General features: G+C 47.2%; 1 long non-coding RNA gene across 4 annotated transcripts; it reads left to right on the forward strand.

Annotated features, from left to right (window-relative positions):
- Positions 1-620: 620 nt before the first annotated feature.
- Positions 621-10,698, forward strand: LOC115247344 (uncharacterized). Of its 4 annotated transcripts, none has more exons than XR_003886414.1 (4): positions 7,337-7,529; positions 7,640-7,828; positions 8,247-8,766; positions 8,881-10,698. It is a non-coding gene; the product is annotated as an uncharacterized lncRNA (long non-coding RNA). The 4 variants fall into 4 exon arrangements; XR_003886413.1 differs by having other exon boundaries at positions 8,247-8,762; XR_003886415.1 differs by lacking the exon at positions 7,337-7,529 and adding an exon at positions 621-688 and having other exon boundaries at positions 8,247-10,698.
- The last annotated feature ends 917 nt before the right edge of the window (positions 10,699-11,615 follow it).

An 11,615-nucleotide genomic window follows, 5' to 3' on the forward strand; every position in this document is an offset into this window, starting at 1 on the left:
ACACTAATGTAGGAAAGTGGACGTGTTGAGCTCCGATTCCAGCATGTGTCCGAGCTCCACGCGTTTAAAGCTGCTGAAGTGGTACAAAAACCTACACTGCAGGGTTTGGAAATTTGATATGGCTGATGAAAGCTGCAGCGAAGAAATGGGCAGAAGGGCTTCAGATGTTTCTAATCTCTGGGCTGAAATTAATCTGGGCTTTTTGTTATCGGGTCAGTGAAGCATTTCTGCAGGAAATCTGGGAGGAGCCGACTTCAAATCAAACAGGAGGATCAAAATTCAACAGAAACTTAAACAGAACTTAAATCTATAAATATAGCGTGGCTCTACGGGGAAAATCTCACTGCTTTTATGTACACATAAATATTTATGTATGTTGAAAGAGCTGGAAAAAGGCAGCAAGTGAGAAAAATACGCTATAATTGGTCTGAGGTTGAAAGGAAGCCAGTCCACAAGCCGGCGAATGGGCTGTTTTAATGAATCAGATGTGATGAAAGGCAGGCGTACTTTCAAAGACATACATATTTTAATTGGACTTTTCTGAAGCTGCTTTCATCTCAATCTCGCTGGATTTCTCTTCTTTCATTAGGTTGGCATAAACATATCAAGGTGTGCTGACAGCAGCTCTGCCAGTGAAAACAGTGATGCAGCACATTACGAAGATCACGACAGGAAGCCCAGCACCTCGGTAGGTTCCTCTGACACCTTTCATTGTTCGCTATGAGACCAGGAGGAAACTCACTCATCTTCTTGCCCATCAGCTGTAATTCAAGCGCACGTCTTTCAGAAAATTGTAATGGGGGGGGGCAAGTTCACCTTTTTGAGCATGCCATTAACGCTGGATTCCCTTTCTAAGCTGCATTTAGGGCTGCGGCTCCTCAAACTACCCTGTGGAAGAGCTGTAATGGCAGAAAATGACTCCTTTTGTCAACATTAGCGGATGCTCTTTTGGAAAAGAGCTCAAGGAAAACATTTGGCAGCTGTAATGTCACAGTTCAGAGTGGATGAAATTGGTCATGCTAAAATTATAAGTGTTAATCTCTGTGTTGCTGCAAATTGCGCTCTCGTTCTCCCGAGAGGCATTCGTCTGCAATTACTGCGGCTCGGATGCGTGTTTGAGAGCTTGAAGTTTGTTCAGCCAAAGGAAAACTTATTATTCCCAAACAGATCCTTTGATGTTGAAGAAAATGATTCTCATTTAGGCAGATGATCATGTTAAAAATGGGCAAATATAATTTACACTCATTATTGCAATATACAAGCTGATATAACACACTGTGCATATGAACCTCATTATGAGCACGTTATGATCCTCCTGCAAGTGTGAAAAGAACTGCTGCAGGATGCCAAACATATTGGAACTGGAATTTATTCATGTGTTTTTATTCAAAATTTTCAATTTAGTCAGAGTTCCGTGGTGCAATCTTAGTGAGTTTGATGTGACCTTCATTTATTCTTTGATCATTGTTCATGACGAAGGCTAAATTAAAATTTGTCCTTGCGGGTCAGAAATCAGCCTGAATTAACGCAAAGTTTGAACGTTTCATGGTGGATACACACACACACACACACACACACATATATGGCATCTGTGGTCGAGACCCCGGCTCGTTTATTCAGATGAACGTTCCTCCCACCTCACCTCATTTGTTTCTGACAGTCTGACACAGGGGAGTGTGTGTCTAGCTGTGTCGGGGGGGCCACGGTGGAGGTGTTGATCAGTGAAGTGAAGCTCTGCCAGCGAACCCCCGTCTATCATCGAGGGTGCTGCTTTAATCCCTGCCGGGTCACTGCCGGTTCTGCTCATTTGCATGAACGTGACATCGAGACTGTTGAGGAACGTTGAGGCGAACAACAGCAGAGGGATTCTTTTTAGACGCCCCGAACTAAACCCCCAGTCTCCCCCAGCTCTCCCTGAATCTTTGTTCTATCTGACATTGATGTTTTAAGTCCAGGATTAAACTGTTGATTCGAGCATCCATCCTCTAGATGAGCTGTTGCCTTAGTTTGGCCGCGGGAAAGTCCCAGGAGGATGTAGATATTTGTGCGTCGAGTTGTATGTGTGGGATCAGAACACAAAAATGAGTCACGCTCATGAGAATTGACCAGGTGCACAAAGTCCGCCCATTTACCAGCCGTGGTCGAGGAAGAAGGTTTTTGTTCACAGTGACAGAATGGAAGCAGAGTAGATTCATCATGAGGTCTGGTGACTGCTGCAGAAACGTGCTCGTCTGTTGTGCGCTGGGTTTGCTGACACAGGCGCTGCAGCGTTTATGGTCACAAAACTGAACAAGATGATAAAATATAAAACCAGCCGCTTAATGAATGTCTGCCAGGATCCTGCTGCACAGAGTAGGAATGAATTATTTACAGCTCCTTTAGAAGTGGGAGAAGGAGCGTTGCTGCAGAATTCCCACATCTGCGGATTCTCCGGTCATCATCTCACTCCGAGTGGTCGGACACTCTCAACACTCTTTAGATGTTACCTTTACACTGCTTTAACCATTTCAAAATCATTTTTCTAGAATTGTGTGTTCCTAAAACTGGAAAACATGAATAACTTTTAAATGATCACATAAAACTGTCGTACATAAATACATTTAAGAGCCGATTTAGTTGTCAGCCTTGGGATTTCCTGTGAGGGGAGGCTCAGACCTGCAGCTCCTGGTTCTCCATGTTTCCAGACTTTGATCTGCTGTATAAATCAGCATACTGCAGCAGCCAGGTCCGGTCGTTTTAGCCCCCGTCGTGTTCCTCCTGGTGAACAGTGTTCCTGACCCGATGGAGACACCTGATGGCTGAGAGACTAAACTGAAAAAAGAATCATCTTCTAGATCTCAGCCTGATCAGATGATGACAGAAGAAAGAAAAAAGAAGCCTACACGTATCTGCGTCAGCTTCAGGCTGCATTTGCTCAGGTCTGTTAGCGGGAACCTTCTGCATTCTGACGTGAATCTTGATGAGGTCGCGTCGAGGCTGTTGTGCAGGACGGCTGTGAGGATCAAGCGTCTCCAATCAGCATGGAGGTGGCGTGTGAGCAGATACGGCGGCTCTGTCACTCACATAACCTAATGTGGTAATCTGAGGGGATTTCCGCTCACCCCCTGCCCTCCCACCACCGCTGTGGAAGATTGACTGTTTTGACAGGTGGTACTTTTGTGAGGGATTTAGTGTCATGGAGAAAAGACGACTGACAGCCGCGCCGGGTCTTTTCACTCAGGTCTGCTCTGAAGCCGTCAGCCCTTCTTCCAGAATAAAGAGCGCACGTGTCCACCTCCACTGGGCAACTGTGGCCACAGAAGCCACTGAGGGTCAAACCCCAGCTGAGCTTCTACATATTTACCGTGAGTCCTGCAGCGCCGACCTGCCGCAGCATTAAAGAGGACTGAAGAAGAGAAGGGATTATCGTGGGCCATCCATTAAAGCGACGTCCCACACGACCAGGACAATAGGACGATTTAGTGCTTTATCTCCATGTGAGCGGTGTGGATAGTGAAGCGTTGATAACGGCTGCCTGGAGGGGGACAGACAGCAGGTCATAGGTGTTTGATGTACAATTTATTTTAAGAGAAGACTTTCAGACGGGAGGGTGAAAGTTGTCTGAATCAGTGTGGTGGGATTCACCGCTGACAGGCCTCGTGTTGCAGAGCACGCAACGCCCAACTAGACCAGGACATCCAAACAAACAGCAAATTCACGCTCACATTCAAGTCCCGAAGCAGATGGGCTCCTGAAGTGAGCAGTTCCCTGGAACACCTCCGTGCTCCTGAGTGACAAACATCATGTCAGCTCTGCTGAAGTTCAACGGCAGTGCAGGCAATGAGGATCTTTTAATGGAGAGTTTGGATCACAAGAGCTGGCCTTTCACCAAACCTACAGCCTCCGAACACTTCATTTGCTCAGCTGCCAAAGCGGCTTCTTGGAAACGTACCATCTGCAGCTGATAGACGGCACGATGCTCCTTCAAGACTTTGACGAAGCAGCTCGAGTGCGCGATGTGATCGCACCATTAGAGCCCATAAGGAAAAAGCAAAGAACAAAAGAACAGTTACTCTTCCCACGAGAGTGAAACGCCACTTTAGGCCCGCTTTACGATCCGTGACGCCATCATGGAGGCATACGCGACACGTTGAATGTGAGATTTCTCGGAAAAACGGAGCGACCGATTCAGGAAACGCTGAGCCGTTTCCTCAGACTGTTACCGGTGGATGGCGGAACCCATTTCCCCTCAGCCTGCTCTCACAGTGATGCCATTTGGAGCCGGTTTATTGAGCCGCTTGCCAACCACACATCACAAACAGGCCTCAGCTGTCAGTCGCAAAGTTCCCCCCATCAAATTCACGGCCCAACAGAAAACCTGGATGCGCATCCATGTCTTCCAGTGATCACATACTCATTCCAGCTCTGTTTGTCAGCCCGCAGATGCCGTGGATCCCCCAGCGTTTACATCCGGTCTTAAATAAGCTGCTATTGTCCCGTCGCCTCCCCCTGATGGGGCGTAAAGGATAAAAGTCCACAGGTGACTTCTACTGTGGTGAAAATGCCACGTTTCCTGATCATTTCACTCATGACTGTAGACAGAACTCATTTTCTTATACTCGTGCTCGTGCAGGAACCAGGTTTTATCCTCATCCAGCCACGTGCACCACGTGCACATCCGGAGAACCACGGGAAACGTAGTTTTCCTTCTTCTGGGAGAGCTCAGCTGACGTGTTTCTGAGGGAGCCCAAGGTCAAGGTGCCCTTGTTTTTCTGTGGATTCTAGAAGAAATTGTGGAATTTTGAATAATAACTTCAGACATTTGAATGTTTCAAACAGAACAGAGCAGGAAATGATTTCATTTCGTTTCCAGTCTCGCTCATTTGTTTCCCCAAAATACTGATAAAACAGACAGAAAAAGCCTGAGAAGTCAAAATAAGAGATTTTATTACAGTAGAATGAAACATACATTGATATGCGAGTCGAGGAGTAGCTAAAGAGCTGAAGCGACTGGAAGGGAAGCAGAAATCTAGTTCAGAGGAAAAGCTAGTGTACATAACTCTCTCTCACACGTGTCCTTATATCGCTCAGCGAGTTCCTTTAATAAAGAATGATGTCAAATTGAAATTCATGCCCGACGGATACAAGAGCTGGCGCTAAAGAATAACATTTCTATTAACTTTAGGAATGTTCTGTGTTTCGCTCCGAGTGTTAATGGCGGATCTGTTAAGAGCTTTTCTTCAAATGAAAAAATTAGATTTCACTTAGTCACGGGGAGGTGAGTGTCGGACCGGAGCGAGCCTTTTTTCCAGTGGGAGGAGATTAAACTGCCTCCGTCAGTCTGAAAGGCTCGTCTCTTGGATTCCATCACCGGCGTCGGCAGGAAACAGGCTGCAGCCTCTCCGTCGTCCCTCAGATGGATGCGAGAGTGCTCGGTCTGCTCCAGGTCCTGCCAGGCTAATCAGCCCGGGGGGGGGGGGCATTTCTTAAGCCACCACGAGCTTCCCTGTGTCTGAAGTGTTATCATCCCCCTGAATCTGTCCGAGGCCGCAGCGGATAATCCAAACAAACGCGGCTGCCCTGATTGAGCCGGCGTTGGCTGACCTTTGGCGAGCGGCTGCCAGGACCCGTCCACGAGCGCCAGCCTCAGAAGGTCTGAGTCGGCCGTTACCTGCGAGGCCACGAGCGCGGCCAAATGAATTCGCCCCGTTATTAATTCCTCCCTGACCCAGTTTTGAATACCGGGACTATTACACGCCACAAAATGCCTCCTTCTTTGCTGTGCCAGCCTCCCCGAGCTGGAAGTAATGAAGCCGGATGCACCCTTTTCACCTGGGACAGGTGCAATTTCAGGGGCTCCAGTGAGTCAGGGATGACCATTTCCTCCTGTGTGGGCAGTTGTTTCTGTACAGAGGCGCAGGGATCTCAGGCACTGAGAGCAAAAGATCCTGTTACCCCACAGAAGGACTGCATGCTTGGCAGGATAAAGGCTCTGGTTATCTACATGCTGAAAGCCCCGAGCAACAGAATTTCCCCAGAGAGGCTGAAGTGTCTAAGAATCAAGTCACCATGTCACAATGGTTGTGAATTATAACGTGATAAAACTTGGCCAGAGGCGACGGACGCGCGCGCTCCTCAGCCAATCTGAAGCTAAATGTATTTGCATGGATGCATTTGGGTCAAAGTTGTTTTTTTTTTGTATCACCAGCTGTTTGAATGGTCAGTGTGATGCATTCAGGGAGCTGATTTCAGGCCGACATTTCAAGCTTCAACAGAACATCTAGAGCTCAAACGTGTTTGCAAAGAAAAGTGAGCTTTGGACGGGCTGTTATGGAGATAATCGTGAATTACAGCAAATTGTTGACCACATAAAGCCATGAATTAAATAATAAGAGGAGGAAGCGATGGTCTCATCTCGGATTTCTCCCTTTTTGCTAATCCAAACGCCTGCAGGTCCTCGTAAAGGTTGCAAACAAGTGAGCAGTTGGAGAACGGTTGGAACTTGCGAGGCTATTAATCACGGAGCTGTATTCCACAAGTGAGCGATCCTGAGCGCCGCACCTCGTTGCGCCGTACATTTTATTCCTCTGGAAACCAATTTGTCGGAGCAGCTTCATTCTCTGGAAGAGGAGCGGAGGCCGGGACAACTGCTTCCCCCCCCCTCTGTCGCTGCAGCTGCTTAGATCCGGTACGAGGAATGTTGCCGATAGATTTGAGGTGCGGAGAATAAAGAAGAGTGCGTGATTATGTCCTCGCTGTTTACACAGATAAATCTAACGCATGCTCGCCGTTCACTAACTCCAGGAAGTGAGGAGTGAACTCCAGGATGAACTGACACTCGCACATCGATTTTCCTTTGTTCCCGAAACAGCGAGCATTTAAGATGGATGGCGGAGGAACCTGTTTTTGTTTCAGTGGACACTAAGAGACGCTCTAAACTGGGAGCCCGTCCGTCCGTCCGTCCGTCCACCCTGGCTGCTCCTCTGCATACAGATGCCTTCAAGGGTCTGGTGAGGCTTCAAGAAATACGGATTAAATCTGCGTGTGGAGGATTTTAATTCCCTGTTCTTAACGTGACTGGCAGACAGTGCAGGAGAGCACGTACTGATTAAATGGCCGCGCACGCTCCGGCGTCCCTGGAGAGCCCTGGAATGGCAATAATCCAGGCAGGAAGTAACAAATGCATGGAGCCGTTCCTGGTCCAACGAAAACAGCACAATGATGTTGCAACGTGCCGGTTCGGTCTGTGCTCAATCGCTCTCGTCTCCATTTGGAAAACTGGCTTTACAAACTAGCAGAGCCTTTACTGCTGAAGCAAACAAAGTCTGTAGTTCCAAACCCAGCAGGCAGCGTTACGGCCAGCAGCTCTCCTGACCCTGGTCAGTCAGTTGGTGACAGTTCCTCGGTTTGTCGTTTGCTCATTCACATGTTTCAACGAGGTCGTGACTTGTGGATCAGTTTTAAAGGTCAAGGTAACGGTTGGTTGCTTTGTAACCAGGCGAGGAACAAACTTGCCCTCCTCCAGGGGGCAGCAGAGAGCGCCTGCCAAGGTCAGCACTATTGCCCATTTCATCATATATTTACAGTTATTGTAATAAATTGGGACAAAAACACACTAACGCCCCCCCCCCACCCCACCCCACCCCCCTTCTGCCGACAGGAACTGCTCCGTGCTGAATGAATTGCGGATCAGTGGCTCCGTGTTCGCACCGCTGAGCTTCCTGTGTGGAGGAACACTCCAGGTGGAAGAGAACCGAGGGGGCAGAGTTTCTGGAGCACGGCCACCAAGAGCTGCGGCTCGATCAGCCCACGCTGCTACTGCACAGAGGAGCGCTGCCCGACCCCCCAGGTCAGACAGACCTCCAGCTGATAGATCGATGTCACTCCAAATGCAATCGGAAGAGTTGTCAGGAAAATGGGAAAAAGCAACGGAAATTTAATTTGATAGCAGCACGGCTCCAAGTGCACTGAGGGGTTGGGGGGGGGGGGGGGGGTCTGATTTTAGGATCCAATCATGATACAAAAGGGAAAAAAAGTATCACAATACAGGAGAATCTGCTGCTAATTACAGATGTGAATTTGCTGCAGATGGTTCTGGATGGTCGTGAGCAGCCTGGAGCATTTCCTGATGGACTCGGGCAGTTGTGGATAATTTAGATTAATTAATAGTGTGCCGATCGTTAAAATCTGTCAAACATAAAATATTTGATTGATTTTACTCTGCGGACACTGCAGATAAATTCCTTCTCACTCTTTATCTCCTGCAGAGGATGATTCCACCTCAAAGGCTCCCTTCTTCTTCTTCAGGTGGCTTCATTTCTGCAAAGTCTCGTGGAAATTAGCTAGTGCTAATGTTCCCTTTAATCCTGGACAGGTCAGAAAACACTGTTAAAAACAGCTGATGTTCGTAACATGCATTTATGCCCAGGGAGGAAAAGAAAATCCACCGGCTCGTCAAAGGTAGTCATGACGACAGATTTGGATGGATTAAGGTTGGCAATTACTGCAGCCGGCTAATTAACCGCCCATGTGCAACACTGAAATCTACAGTTTGGTCATTTGCTTAATTGTCTTCAGAAGAAAAGAGTGTCTTTCTGGTAATGATCATTCATCACAAAGCATTTGGAAAGGATTTTAAAGAATTCAGAGATGTTTGTGGAACAAATAATGCCCCCCCCCCCGACACACACACACACACACACACACACACACACACACCAGAATGAGTTTAGTTGCAACCGAGGAAGTCGTGTCCTATCGGAGCACGTGATGGATCCATCAAAGTAAGTAAGTGGGACAAAATTAGAGTTGCGATGAAGCCCATTTTCAGGAAAGATGGGCATTAATAACCTGCTATTAACGCTCCCATCACATGTCCACTTCCGCCCATTTATCCTCCAGCTCAACACTTCAGGAAATCGATGTCCTCTGCTCGCCTTGAGGCTACCGACCTCAGGAGGCATCGAACGCTGAGTTTTCACCGGTGTGAAAGACGTTACCTGTGGACAGTCTGTATTGACTCTGTTCCATTTTCTTTGAGCTTCTGCTCATTTCCCACTTCACATTTACCCAAATACAGAGATTTAAAGTTAAGCTCGACGTTCCTGGCTCCAATAATTCACACACATTCAACTGTGAAAGGTCACATGACGCCCGCGCTGATGCTCTACCTTGTTTCTTGCGCGCTCTTCTGAGGTTTCAGCCCATTTATTTCCCACCTCGACGCCACCGTCCTTCACCTTCACCTCAGATGTGAATAAACAGTTACCCTCAAACCTCACTTAAGATTCCGAGCCCAGGCTGCCGCCTATTTTCCCAAGGACCAGATCAAAAAAGGCCAAGGGCTGCTTGCGTGGAGGGGGCACCTTTGTTTTAATGCACAGCCTTGAATTCACAATGCAACCGCGCTGCGGTGCGCAGCACGTTGTGTTCACCATTAATACCTCCCGCTCCTAAAAAGTGTAATTGTTCTCAGTTCCTAATTAGATTAGGAAACGTGCAATGAAGCCGCCTTCCTCCTAATGGTGGACTTAGTGTGTGTTTCAATCAAACCACGATGCTAATTCACATTTGATGAGTTCAATGTCTCATGCAAAAAGCTAATTAATGGTGTTCATTTCTCATTTTGACTCCACATATGAATTAGACTCCTTGTTATTGAGACTGCTGATAGCTGGTTGTCTTGTGTCATCACTGATGGTAAAAGCATCTTAATAGTCCGCCGCTTTTGATGCAAACCAGCCTTTTTACCTTGACAAAAAAATAGAACTGAATAACTGGAATAACTGTTATTGTGATGCTAGAAACCGCTGAAATTGAAAACAGATTCATTTGGTCGGGTAAAAGATGCTGAAATAAGTGTTTGAGATACCGGCTGCTCCATAAAGGGATGCAGGATGTAAACAATAGATAAAGGATTTAAGTTACAGTTCAGTAGCTGGTAAACTGTGGTAAACTGCACTCTCAGCTCTGAAAGGTGGACACAGCCTGAGTACCTGACCGAATACAGCAAATCAACATTAGCTGCTAACGCTATAATCAGGGGTTATGCTAACTCACGTCTGAACTGGCTCCTTCTGAATTTAGGTGATAATTGGGGTGTGAAGTACAGCTGATGTTCCAATATTTAGGTTAGGTGTTTTTATCAGCAGCACCATTTTTTTCTTCTTTTCCAAATGTAAAAGCTCCATAAGTGGGGTCAAACAGATGCTTCGGCACTGCTGTTCAGTAATGTCTGCATGAGCACTACAAGCTGTTGCCAGTTCCCTTTTGCTCTGCCGTTAATTAGAGGCTCTCCAGGAAAGAGCACGCCGGGGTCTGGTAATCCACTGACTCCAAGTCTTTGGGATGAAGTGAAACCTCAAATCTTATCGGGAAAAAAATATCTCAAAATCGTTTTTCGTAATCCTGCGATCTGTCAATCGCAGCACTTTCCCGTCCTCCGTTCAAATATCTTTCCATCTCCTGATGGAGCGGAACAAATACGCTATTGTGAGGCCGTCACAGAGACCCGAGGATGTAAATAAAGACGCTGCTAAAGCTTCATGTCTCCAGTTTATTTTTCCAGCCTCTGCGCTTTATTTCTCCCTTTAATCCAGAAAGATAATCAGCCTCTGTAAAGTTAATGACAGCACACAGCTGCCTGCGGAACTGCCTCACGCTCAAACGTGTCTTCTCAGACACTAGCTGCAACGTGGATCCATCTCCATTATTACCTCCCTGTTAAGTTGGCCTCGTGGGAAATCTATAGCTGCACCATATGAAGTGAAACCTCCTGCTCGGAGCCTCGCTGCTGACTCCTAAAAATGACAGGCTGTGCTGACATCAGCCAATATAATTCTCCTGAAGCGCCCATTTGTTGTCAGGTTCCTTTGCAGATTCATTGTGTTGCTAAATGAAGAGCCTTCATTTATTTGAGGCCTGTCGGGGTGGGGGGCAGCAGCGGAGCAGTTGGGATCGAGCTCTGGAATCACCTCCAACCGTCTGGCTGTAAACAGCAGCAGCTGTTTAGATGTTTAAACATGTGATTTTACCATTAGCAGACAATGACACCTGAGTGAGACCAGCCTCCTCCCCGGCAGGTGGGTCGGGACAGGAAGCGGAGCAGAAGAGTCGTGTGATGGACATTAGATCGGCTCTTTATCATCCTGTTCTGTTTGTTTTGGTCCATTTTTGCTGTTCTGCTCATAGCTAAGCAGCACTGAAACGTGGCCAAGAAGAGTGCACTTGGATAAACATTTATATTCATATATGCGTTCATGTCAATAAATGTATAATTTCCTGATGAATGAACAAAGAACCAGGGTTCTGTTCAGCCTGCAGCTCCTTAAAAACCTGGATAAGATCACAGAGGGGACAACGTGCTTAGTGTAAAAGCTATTATAAACTCATTACGTGCGCACTGACACCAGCGGCAATTTGTCAAGAAAAGAAGACAATTTATTAACACTTTCAGCACCAAACGCTTCTTTTCCTTCACCATACCCGGGTTCTAAAGCGACCGTGCCGCCTCCACTCTCCTCCTCTGCAGCCTACATCACAGGCTGGAAAGGTCAGAGGTGAACTTTCCTGAAAGAGGGCGGCGAGAAATTACACTGACTGCCTGGATCAGCGGCTGCTGTCTGTTAGTTTCCTAA

Source organism: Takifugu rubripes, chromosome 20 (genome assembly GCF_901000725.2).
Source record: "Takifugu rubripes chromosome 20, fTakRub1.2, whole genome shotgun sequence".
Lineage (NCBI taxonomy): Eukaryota > Metazoa > Chordata > Actinopteri > Tetraodontiformes > Tetraodontidae > Takifugu > Takifugu rubripes.